This window comes from Fundulus heteroclitus, chromosome 10, assembly GCF_011125445.2.
Source record: "Fundulus heteroclitus isolate FHET01 chromosome 10, MU-UCD_Fhet_4.1, whole genome shotgun sequence".
Taxonomy (NCBI): Eukaryota; Metazoa; Chordata; class Actinopteri; order Cyprinodontiformes; family Fundulidae; genus Fundulus; species Fundulus heteroclitus.
Genome location: NC_046370.1, coordinates 16,329,130 through 16,341,800, shown reverse-complemented (window position 1 = coordinate 16,341,800; position 12,671 = coordinate 16,329,130). Strand labels below are relative to the sequence as shown.

General features: G+C 41.4%; 1 long non-coding RNA gene across 1 annotated transcript in view; it reads left to right on the top strand.

Moving 5' to 3' along the window:
* LOC118564307 overlaps positions 1-10,868 on the top strand; it is a 63,541-nt gene extending 52,673 nt beyond the window's left edge. The window contains exon 3 of the long non-coding RNA XR_004931750.1: positions 10,616-10,868. This is a non-coding gene — a long non-coding RNA (uncharacterized LOC118564307). The remainder of the gene's footprint in view (positions 1-10,615) is intronic.
* Positions 10,869-12,671: the final 1,803 nt, after the last annotated feature.

Sequence of the window (12,671 nt, the reverse complement as noted above, 5' to 3'; positions counted from 1 at the left end):
AACTATAAGTTCTATAAGGTCAGTGCTTCCATGAGAGTTGTTCAACACCAAAACTACTGCTGACTAAAAATAATGCAAAAAAAGGTTCTTCTCACATTTACCAAAAAACAAAAAAAAAAAAACATTTTGATAATCTCCAAGACCCTTGGAAGCATTTTCTGTAGACATAGGTTAAAATTAGAAACATCTTAGTAGGTGTGTGTGTCTAGTTACACCTGGTGTAAAATGTCAGATGTAAAATACAGTGTATAAGAAAAAGAACATCTGGTGCTGTCAAACATGGTGGGGGTGATGTGATGGTTTGGGATTGTCCCAAACAATTACGTTGTTGTTTTTTTTTTTCTTTTAGCCTAGTCAAAGTCTGGTCTTAAATCTGATTGAGATGCCTTGGCATGACCGTGAAGATGTTGCTCATCTTCGAAATGTAGTTTAATAAAATTAAATCAACTCTGCAGAGGAGAGTCAGTCAAAATTCCTCCACCGTGATGCAAACGACTTCTTGTCAGTAATAAAAAAAAAAGGTTGATACAGCGAGTTATCTGGTTTAGGAGGCCATTAGTTCTCCACATAGAGCCAGGTTGGTTTAGATCAGCTCTATTCCACAATAAATTATACCATTATTTGAAAGCATGTTTTATGTAATTTATGTCATCATTATGCTATCTTTGTCTGATAATCCAATTTGGTTTTTTTTAAATCTTAAACGTTGAAGTGTGACAAAAAAAAAAGCATAAACAGAATAAATCCGTAAGTGGGCGAATATTGTATCTGTTTCCTGACTTGCATGCTCAGGAAATGCGCGGCAGCTATTTTCTTCTCAGATAGCTTCTTCCTTATAGCTGCTTCTTAAGCCTTTGCAGCTCTCGAATTGATCTATGTAGCTCGCGCGCACACACACACACACACCGCTGCATTTGTGTTGTTGTTGTTGTTCACAGGAGGCTGAAAGTAACACATGCATAGCCTAAAATCAGAGCCCTGTTGTCATTGTCATGTCTGTGGGGGGAAAATGCTTTTTCATAAATAACTTACGAACCACGCTGTCTGCCTTTTAAACAGATTACAAAGAGAACATGCCGCAGAACTTAAAAAGGGGGGTGGGGGGAGCTGTGGTGAGGCGGCTCCGAGAGGAAACAATACATTCTATGATTTATTTCTACGATTAGTCTGGGTTGGAGAATCATCTTCACCTACATACACAGCTAGCTGTATTTAATTCTATTATTCAATCTTACCCAGACATCTCAGGAGAAAAAAGAAAGAATACAAGGACACAGGTAACATTGACCTTAATTTTGCACTCTCTCTTTCTAAGAAAGGTTGAAGTACTATTTTGTTTGCTTCCTCTGACTGGATTTGAGGGATAGGGCAAGAGAGGCGTCGGTCAAACTGTGTGAGAGGACTTCTTTAAGGCCCACGGGGACGAGCTGTAGCCCAAAACAAATGGCAATTCACTCCATGGGTCAGGTTGGTGTATTAGGACAACCCACCTTGGATCGTGAAGGGGACTGCACTGACCCCTAACTTTCTGGTCTTGGTCTGGGTAAGAATTCAGTAGTAAGAAAGAGTCCACATGAGTAGCTGTTTCACGGCCGTTTCAGGGTTGGGCGTTCATTCTTCCTTATGTAGCCCCGAAAAGCGCCTCGAACTGGAGGTGTAACGAGATAATTGAAATTGAAACTCTTAACCTATATCTGATTTCCAGTTGCTGTAAACATGTGACTTTGTCTGCTGAAACAAAGTGAAGCTGTTTTCATACGTCCAACTCATTTCTTGTTGTTGAATATCATCAAAAGCAATTCATGTCAATGATCCAAAACAAAAAAATATAAACATATAATAATTACACACAGAGGACTTCCCTTAATTAAGGGTCCCTTGAGGACCCTTAATTATAGCTCCTAGCTCCTGTTGCTTGACCTTTCATGGGGTCAACAATAAGAACTGTATCATGGGGAGGAAAGGAGCCTCGGACTGCTGTGCCGATTTCGGACAGCCTTTAACTCCGACTTCATTACGTGACGGAAACGCACATGGAAGATTTGAGTCAAATCTGGGCCTACAGCCTTCTGAAAATGAGCCACAAAGTGTGCGCTCCGGCCACTTCAGTTTCTTTCTGTGAGGTGAGCTGTGCTTGTACGTCATGTCACGCAAAGGATTGTGGGATTCCTTATAGCTCCTTAGAGCTGGTAAGGGACATCACGCGGTTCCTACGCTAAATGAGCTGTGAGAGGAAGCATACAGGCTCCTTTTCCTACCTCCTTCCTTACTGACTGGACTATTCGGACGGTAATTATGGCAACCGCTAACGCACTTCCACTTTGGTTAAAGAGTCCTTACCCAATAAGGCTATTCGGATTGACCTTAGGAGCAGGAGCTCGGAGCTATAATTAGATGTATTGGGATAGAGCCTTCGATAGTGCACTTCTACATCGCCATCATTGAGTCCATCCTCACCTCTTCCATCACATCTGGTACGCTGCTGCCACCTCCATGGACCAAGGCAGGCTGCAGCGTATCATTCGCTCTGCAGAGAAGGTGATTGGCTGCAATCTTCCGTCTCCTCAGGAACTGTGCGCCTCCAGCACAAATGTCTCCGTACATAAATATTATTCAATTTAATTTTATATCATGCACAAACCTGCCATTTTGCACATATTTGTTAATTGTTGGTATATATATATATATATATATATATATATATATATATATATATATATATATATATATATATATATATATATATATATATATATAGCTAGCTCTTTATCACCAAAGGAAATTACCTCGTCCATCAGCGTTAGTGCTTGGCAGTAATGCTCATAATTCTGATTCTGATTCTCTTCACCTTTCCTCAACACTCTGGGACCTTGGTTTCCAAATTAAGCACAACATTTGCTATCATCTCAAAAAGAGGACGTTACATCCCAGTTTTACCTTCCACTCAACCTTCCATTAATATGTGTGGATATAGCTCTGTGTGAATGGACAGCTTTTACGTAAGTGACCTTTTGTGGGGAGCCCGCCTTGAGGATGGTGTCAATGACCGTCTGCTGGACGAATGTCAATTTAGCATTCTTCCCCATGACTGTGTATTCCATTTAAGGCCATGCGTTGACTTTTCAGTTAAAAGAATATACATTTATTGGTCTTACTTAATGTCAGCATTTCCTTATCATATTATGATTTTCTGAAAAACCCAGTTTGATGTTTTCATCAACTGGAAGCCATAATATTTCAAAATGAACAGGTAAAGGTAAATATGTGAAAGTGTGGTTAAAAGCCACTGGATGCCAGCTAATCAACCGGTTAGTGGAAATCCTGAAGGCAGTCCAAAAGGATGACAAGTTTTCGCGGTTTGATTTTTGCCCACAAGAGGTCTGAGCACGGTCTCACCTGTGACCGATCACAGCCGCGTTGGGTTCATTGTGATACAGATATCACCGCCTTCCCCTCAGCAGCAGCAGCACAGAATGAGAGAACATTAATCCAGATTAATAAATAATCCACTGCAGGGCAGGAGTGAAACTTTGTTAGCGGCAACCCTAAGTGGTTTCTGCATTGCCTCGTGCGGCTCTGCCGGTGAGAGCCAGGCCCTGACACTTCCCGTTATTGATATCAGTGTGATTTATGGAGCCATGTTCCCATGGCCATCCTCAAACTGGAGACGATGATTTATCCCTGTCTGATGACGGGGAGGGTCTACCGCTGGAAAGATAAGGGAAATAGGGTTAGACTGAATTTAGTTACATTTTCTTTTGTTTATTTCTTGATTTTACCGATGCACTCTGGTAGGAAGGTTTAGCTTTAATGAACAGGTCCGTGTTTACTCCCCCTCCATGAAGCCATGAAACCATTGGACTCTGGGCGACTTGGTCTCAACGAGACTGTCGTAATGAGACAAATAGTCAGGAATCCACTCCTCTCTGCCGTTTCTCCCCATTTGATTAAGTTTTGACATTTATGTTTCCTTGTCAGACTGACAGATTGCGCCGTAATTGCCTGAAGAAACGTGCGTCCCACTGGGCCTGCAGCATTAGTCTTCCTGCGCTGTCTGTGCTTCATTTATCTTGAGCTGCTCATTGTCTTTGATGGGCGACACCTAATTACTTATTTTTCAAACCGATATTTATTCCATCTTTGGGAAGAGCTAAGTCATTGCTCTGGATTTACCCTAAACGTCTTTGTTTATTTGCATGCGTTAAAACCTATGCCGGTGGAAAAGGCAAATTCAATTTAAAGCATTTAAAGTCCTTTGTGTCTGTTGTAGCTTCTGCTTTAATGTTAATCACAGTGAGAGCCGTCCTTTGGGAAACGCGTCCCCCCCCCCCCCTCTAATCGTATCATTGAGTCTGTGTGGTTTCCTCTCGGATTAGTTTTAATTCAAAGGCAGGAGGGTAACATGAGATAAATCCCATTTGATGCCCTGTGACACCGGCCTTTGCCATCTCTGGCCCCATTAAAGGCTACTCCATTGATTGAAAATACGCTTTGTAATTAATGGAGGGCCACAGCCAATCTAAGGGCCAGCCTCACACCCAAAAGGGAGGGGGTGCTCGTGCACCTGCGGCTGCCTGAATTCCTTACAAGTTAAAAAAAAAAAAAATCTAGAGGCTGATTAAAAATTCATTTAGACATTACGGCGGTGCAGTGTGAGCGACTTAAGGTCGTCTTATAACGCTGATAACTAAGTGTCATACCATCACGCAGCTTTTCTTCAAGCAGTGGCAGTCTGTTGGAAGCCTCCGATGCCTCAAAGGGATGTTTGATACCTAAACTATCAACACCCACCTGAGCTTCTGCACATTCTTTCTTGCCACAGCTGCAAACCGTGATGCATTTATTGGGTTTGTATGCGACAGATCAATATGAAGTGGTGCGTAGTTGTGGAGGGGGGACAGGAATAATCTGAAGGTTTTAGAGAACATGGATGAAGAAACAGCATAAAGATGACCAGGGAACGCAGGTCAGGGATAAAGATGAGACGTTTATGAAAACTAAAGCACACCGACCTTTTCACATGTTGCTTTCTGTATGATTTGATATTTAATCTAGCACACAAAATTGTGTGACACAAACAGATGTGGGGGTATTTTTTTTCCAAACATCATGTTCCGGAGCATGTTGACGGCACTCTTTCCAGCAAGCGTCCCGAGCCGTTTGATTCATCTTTCATTAGAACAAACAAGCGTGCCGTTTGTAGTCACATTAGCCGCTAAAAGCTGCTCATGCGAGCCTGGTGAATGTGCCTTTAAGTGGGTTTTAACAAACAGGAGGAGCACTGGGAGCAAGCTGTGGAGGATCCTGAGATGGGCTGCATCCGCTTGGGCGCATTTTGGATTCTGTGAGAGCGTGCTGCGTCTTGGCTTCCCTTCTCAAAAGGCCCGGCACTCAGGGGTCAGAATGCTCACAGCTTCATATGCAAACCTTATGTGTGATCCTCTCTCTCTCGCGCGCGCTTTTCCCCCCGTCCTGTTTAGATTTTAATCAATGATTCTGTCTTCCAGGAAACCGACAGCTACACGTCTTCTCATTTTCTGCTCTGGCAGCTTGTTAACGTCAAGCTGTCGCTCCTGTTCTGCTCACGGTTAAACGAACGGAAACACATTCACCCGGATAGACGCTGTTGTCTTTGAGGTTTTTTTTTTTTTTTCTCCTCTTCTTTCCTCTGTAGCCTTTTCACTCCGAGGAGGAGCTGACAGAGTTACAGTGGGTATTTACTGAGTGAGTCATGGCTTTTTAAGATTTCAAGTTAGTATAATCACAGCTTAGCCTATGGCCTGCAGGCTATCCAAACCAGTCATAATAGGGCTGTTTGCTCCTCGAGTTTCATGCCGAGCTCGAGTGGTGATGGGTTGATTCGTGCACAGCCGCACCATATACGCGAACAGATCTGACCTGTTGCCTCTTTACTCTCCTTTCGTTTGTATCTGTAACAGGAAGGCACACTGCCTATAACCATCTTTCTTTTTAGGAAAGGGGATTGCATGTTTCAGCAGCATAGCACCGCCTATCTGCTGTTCACTCTGTAAATGAATGGGGGTTAAACTAAAAAAAAAAAGAAGGAAAAATCTGAATTTGCGCTCCGTCTACCTTAAAGCTGCGGGGTGGCTTTGATGAGGCTTTTCATCTGAGCCTCGGCTAGAAGTGAGGATCACTCGTGTTTCTGCGTCGTGAATCAGCTTTGATGATTCCTACAGTAAAGTTTCTTCTCGCAGGTAAGGCAATCCAGCCTGCCCAGTTGAGATGGATACTTTTTAAGCTTTTCCTCGGGCCCTAAAGTCGTAAAGTTTACAGCTGATTCCAAGACTCCCAGCAGCACGCAGCATAAAACCAGAAATGCGCTAATGTGCGTTTTGTGTGACCAATCGGGGTTTAGTAACGGTGATATCATCCCTGCCTCCAGCTTCCCTCACGGCAGAGGTGGTTCAAAGATCTGGGGTGGTTTACAGTCCCTTTCAAGGTCAGTGGGATGTCGTAACTGTTGGGGAGAAGGGGGAGAAGAGGAGGAAGAAGGGCTTTTGGAGAGCTTTTTCCATTTTTTTATTTAGATGTTTATTTCTTGTTCGGGTTCGCAGCTGGAGCTTAACTGTGGAGGCTCCACTGAGTAAGCTGCACCTAACGGAGAACATCTGCTGCCATCCTCTTTACTACAAGAGCTCACATCAAAGAATTTTGAAGGCACTGAGGAGGAGGAGGAGGAGGAGGAGGGTAGGGGTTATAGGGGATAGCTGAGAAAGGGAAACTGTGGGATTCAGCTGTGACAAAAAAAATAATAAAAATACCATCATGATATTAAGGATCGTGTAATTTATTTATAACAGTTTGGTCAAAGGCACAAAATTGGTTTGGTGATGTTTAAAATATCAAAATTTACTTATTTGAAAAGGGTGTTTTTTAAAAAAAAAAAGATTAGCACTATACAATAAATACAGTATCTTCTACACCTGGGATCCCTGGTAAAGATATGTAAAATTTGTTTTAAGATTACGTTAATGGTTTTTAAACGTTTGAAAGGGTCAGCTCCTCTCTATCTTCCTGAGCGTTTGTCAGTCCATGTTCCAGCTCGATCAACAAGATCAGCAAATCAACTGACTTTGGATGTGCCAAGATCACAGCCTAAACCTAGAGTGGACCGAGCATTTGCTGTTGCTGCGCCAAGACTCTGGATCTGTCTGCCTGTGAATATTAGAACAGCCCAGGTGCTTTTAACTTAAGCCGAGGAGACTCTTTTATCATTCTTTTATCATTTTCTTTTAGTGTTTTTAGCATTTGAACTTTATCATTTCCAACTATTCTCATTTCGTTTTTTGTATTTATATATATATATATATATATATATATATATATATATATATATATATGCACTTTGGACAGAGGCATCTGTATTAAATGTGCTCTATAAATAAAGTTGACATTGACATGAAATGTCTTTTTATTGTTGTTTATTGCAGTAGCATATTATAACAAAACCCAAGGACAATACTCACTAAAAAAGATTTTGACATTTGATGCCTCGAGAGTTTACCTTGAAATTAGTCATTGCTGATTTGTTTTTAAAAACTTTGCTTCTACACACCCAAAATCACTAAGATAGCAAAAGCAAAGTAATTAACTAAAGTTAACTAAGTTAAATTTTGTCAGAATAGCATTATCTTTTTAAAATGACAACGTTTAAGCAGGACTTAAACACATTTTTCATTGAGACTATATTTCTGTAGTAAAAATGTTTGTTTTATTGCTCAGATGTAATATTCTACTCTTAAATGTTTTCATTAGCTTTCAGCAGAATATCCCCATAATTAACAGAAATAAAGGCTTTGAAACATGGGTCTGTGTGTAATTAATGTCTTTCACTTAACTCAATGAACATTTCAACAATATTATAATTTGTTAATTATGACTGCATCTTTCAGTTTCCTAAGGTGATCAGAGTGTAGAGAACCTTATGCCTTTTGCTCTGCTGACACAATAATTAAACAAACACTGGCATGCTGCTGGGTGCAGCAGCAGGACTTATTAGAGGAAACAACTCCTGCGCTTGCTTACATTTACCCTTTTCTCTGCTTGCAAGAGCAACAGAAGATTATATTGATGCACTCTGGATAAATCCTGCCCTCTCTGCTTCCGTTTCCTGTCTGAGACTCTGTCTCCATCAATACATCAATGCTCGTTTTCCCCTCTGCCGGCTCAAAGCCAGCCAGATGCTACGGAGACATCTCTGGTCGCATGCATTATTGTTTATTTATTTAGTCAGGTGTGCCAGAAGTTTTTAATTCAGGGGTTTATAGTTATACACTTCCGCCTAAGTTGTCCTGATGTTGCAGAGGTTTAGAAGTTAATATAAGTTCATAAATTCCTTTATTGTCCCACAACAGGGAAATTCGGGTGACAGTGGAAAAAGACAGTTAGACTTAATTTTTAGTAATGGAAATAAAAAAAACCAACACAAAACAAGCTAATCTAATCTCAAGGTAGTTCTAACGCATTAGAATGAGCTTATCAGAAAAGCCAAGATAAAAGTAAAATAGTATAATAAATACAAGCGTAAATAACACACAATTATTGATAATACTTTGGTGAAATTTTTTTTCCAAGTTAAAAGCAGTGTAGAAAACCCCAGACCATTTACAGAACGCTAAGAGATAATATGCAATTTGCTTGACGGTGCAGCAGCATCTGGAAGTGGCTGAGGTGTGTGTAAGTGTACCTAACCGTCTGAGAGAGAGTGTAAGCGGTTCACGATCCAATCAGAACCCGTGCAACCATTAGCATGTTGTAAACACGTATCGACTATGTTATGAGCAGCAGAGATTATAAAGTTTAACAGCAGCTTATATCTCTAATGGAAGGAAAATACCCAGAAAATATATTTGATTCATTTCTCTGTTAAAACCCTATTTTTTTAATACCCTTGTCTTCTGTTGACTCTGTCCAAAGAGCAAATATTCTCACTCAGTATTTCCTCAAAACAAAGCTTGCTTCACCACCTCCTTATCAGTCTTTCACAGGGAGGGACTTGGTGGACTGTAGTAAACTTAATCAGATTAAAATTCAACTGTTCCTCAGTACAATAAATGCGCTTTTCTGTCCTAACTAAACATTCATATCTGGGGGAAATACTATGCCTTGTTAAAGCTGGTGGGGTAGGGTAAAACATTTTCTGTTCGTCCAGCCATCTCTTCCTGCTTATAATATATCTGGTTGTAGGTGAACTGCTCCAGGATGAAAATCCTGACACGCTCCCCCCCCCCCCCCCCCCCCCAGTTCCCTCTGGGGGACCCCGAGGCGCTCCCAGGACAAAAGGGATATATCGTTTCTCCAGCAACCTCTGGGTCTCCTCCGTATGAAATGTGCCGGAAAAACCTTCAAAGGGAGGCATTCAGGAGGCGTCCTTATCAGATGCCTGAACCATTTCGGCGATAACTAAAAGTGCTAAAAGCGCTTTCCCCTGATAACCACTCACAAACGCGTACACTTTGTTACGCCAACACACAATTTGGTGGGGGAATTAAGCACGACCTGGAATCAAATCCAAAACTTACAGGTTGCAAGCCGACTTATCCCCTCAATACTAATATTATTACCCCTTGGCCCATTTTACATGTTGTTGTGAAACTATCACAAAGCTTTAAAATGTTATATTAGGATTATTATTTTTTTTTAAGATAGAAGGGTACAGAGTTGTGCTGAGCTTTAAAGTGGAAGGGAAATGATAAATGTTTCTCGTAAAACCTTTTTACAATTAAATTTCTAAAAAAGTGTGCAGGCAAAAAATATGCACCCTTCGGCTAATGGTCTCCACAGAAGAGAGGCAAAGCGCTCAAAGAAGTGCAGCGAAGTCATGTTTGCAACAAGCCAGTAAACGCGCAAAAAGAAGGAGCTCTGATCAGACGAGACCAAAACTGGACCTTTTTGGCCTAAGTGTAAAACACTCCATCAGAAAAAACCTGAAACAGGACATCACCCATAATACACCATTGTGAAGCACGGTGGTGGCAGCATGAAGCTGAACAGGACAGAATACAGACAATGTAGCTGTTGTCCTATTTCTTAACGTTATTCCATCCTGAACGCTGTCCAAATCTTCACGTTCCTAACCGCATTTTTAATGCATCTGATTTGGGTTTCTTAGTCTGCATTCGTTTTTGCCTTTCACCTCTCATCCTGATGCGGCTACTGAATAAGTATGAATTAAACGCTCATCATCCTTTACCTCGTGGTAGCACCGGGCGCACCGTGTTTTGCCAAGTAAGAGTGAATGCTTCGGGATCTTACTCCAAGACGTGTTGTAAACCCACTTGTTCTTCCTTCTATTGTTCTCTAATTACAAGAACGCATTTGATCTCGCACTTTGATGACGGAGATAAGATTAGGCATTCATGAATGGGATTTTCCCCGCTTCGTTTTTCTGATACATTAACTTCTTTTGAAGCCTCCCCTCTTCTCTCCTATCTGGAGAATTTAGCTGCTAGGCGCTCTCTGATACCGCTGATAATCCTTTTGAACTGATGAATTCTCTTGTTGACGGCCGGATGTCCACGCGGACATCCGGCCGTCCTAAAAAGCTCAATTCCTAAAACGAATCTGTGTTTTCTTTGCTTTCTTCCGCCAGGTTTCTTTGTGTAGTCGGACATCCGCCGCCGCAGTCATGTTTAGGAACAGCTTGAAGATGCTGCTGACGGGAGGCAAGGCCAACCGCAAGAGTCGCAACAGCGGTGAGTGCGATGGTCTCTTACGATGGCCGCCACGATGGCGCTTCTGCCTGTCAGCTACAGGAGGCGTCAGCGAGGTCTCTCATTTTATTTTAGATATAAATAAAACTCTCCAAGGTTTTTCAGTTCAGGTTTCTGAAAAAGCAGTTGTTAGGCACTTAGATAAGAGTGGGAAACTCTCTTTGCTCTAAGTGAATAAAAAAAAAGGCCTCAGGGCTGTTCAGGAGGAGGAATTGGTCAAATGGGAAAGGTTAACGGTGCAATTATTTTTAGTTTTTTTTTTTTTCCTGCGTCACAGTATTGTCAGAACTTAAATCCAGCTTTTCTCTGGTATTTAAGGAATGTCATGCCAAGTCGAGCAGCGCCGCGAACAGTTGCTTCAGTACACAGCGGGGAATTTCCTTCACTGTTCAGGCTTTTCACAGCCATTGGTTCTATTTCTATCGCCGTTCTGCGTCATTGCGTTACTGCGTCTGTCTGCGGTTCATCCAGCAAGATGAAATTGTTTAATGGATCCATTTCAGTGGTTTTCGTTAGCGCTCTAAAGGTGCAATAGTTTAAAAGGAATTTATTTACACTTCTGTTAAAGTCAGAAAGGAAGTTCTTAGTTGGATTTTTGTACAAGGCTGGGTAGAAAAAACAAATTGTGACGTACTGACAGACACGACATAACTTTATAAACAAACATAAATAATTTTTTTTATTAAAACAGCTATTCTGTTCCAGTCTCACTTTTGTTCCCCTTATTAGTTTCTTACTCTGATCTGTTCAGGTGTCGATGTCCAGCTTCATCACTGCTCTAATAACATGCGTCCATACCGAATATGTGAAATGTTTTTCATTAATAACATGACTATTTAATAATCAAAGCATCACAAAGCTTCATCTTACGTTCATTGATTCCTTCACCAGTTTTACTTTTTACAGTTATCAGGTATAAAACATTTCTTTTTTTTTTGCTAAAACAACCACATTTCTTGAAATATGAAAAAAATACTTATCAACTCGGAGGATTTCCCAAACCACAATAAACCAGGACCGGTGGAGCTACTTTACTGTTGTGATGTCCTGATTGCACGGCTTTTAAGACTCGAGAATACTTGCCGTTACCAAATATTGTGGCCCTGCTTCCTTCAGCGTCTTGTGTATTTACTATATGTATGAAGTAGTCGTGCGCTGACTGGACGTTACCCTCTGGTGTTTTCCTATCTGTTGCAGTCATCTTGCAGGGAATTCACTCATCCGTGCGGACGGGATGCGGTCTCACAAGCTGTCTCCAGCTCTGCAACATCTGTATCATGTGTCTCTCTGCCCCATAACACTATGACCACTTTTTATTTGAATGCCTAACTAAGCCGCAGGCAGTTAGGAACAACACCAAAACTAGACGTTCAGACGTTTTTAGATAAGGCTGCTCTAATGCTTTGAAGGGCATAACCAGGCTGACTTATCGGCGTCTGACAAGCAGGAGCGGCTGCTGCTGCTGCTGCAGAGGGAAAAGCACTTGGCTCCAACCGTGGAGTTTTCTCCCTGGGTGCTGCCATACAGCACGAGCAGGCTGCTTAAAATCGGGTCTTGGTTCAAAAGAGATAAAATGATTGGGGTTTTTGAAGCCGGTCGGAGAAGGCTTCGGACACCTGCTAATCTGAACACAGCGGAAAAAATGGTTTAGCCTCAAGTTATTAAGATACTGAATGGCAGGTTTAAAACTGAGTAACAGAGATAAGCTTTCTTTGATCGAGATGAGGTTAACTTTTATAGAACTGCAGAGTTTATGTTGTGTATATAAACATTGAAATGCCTTTTTGATCCTCCTCATAGGAAGCAGTTTCAGATCAATCAGGTACCACCATAGGATTTCCAAATTATGTTGCAAGTGGACTCCATGGGGACATTTTAATTATATCACTCATGAATTGTTCCTTTTGTCTGTGATTGTAGTATCTGATAAGTATT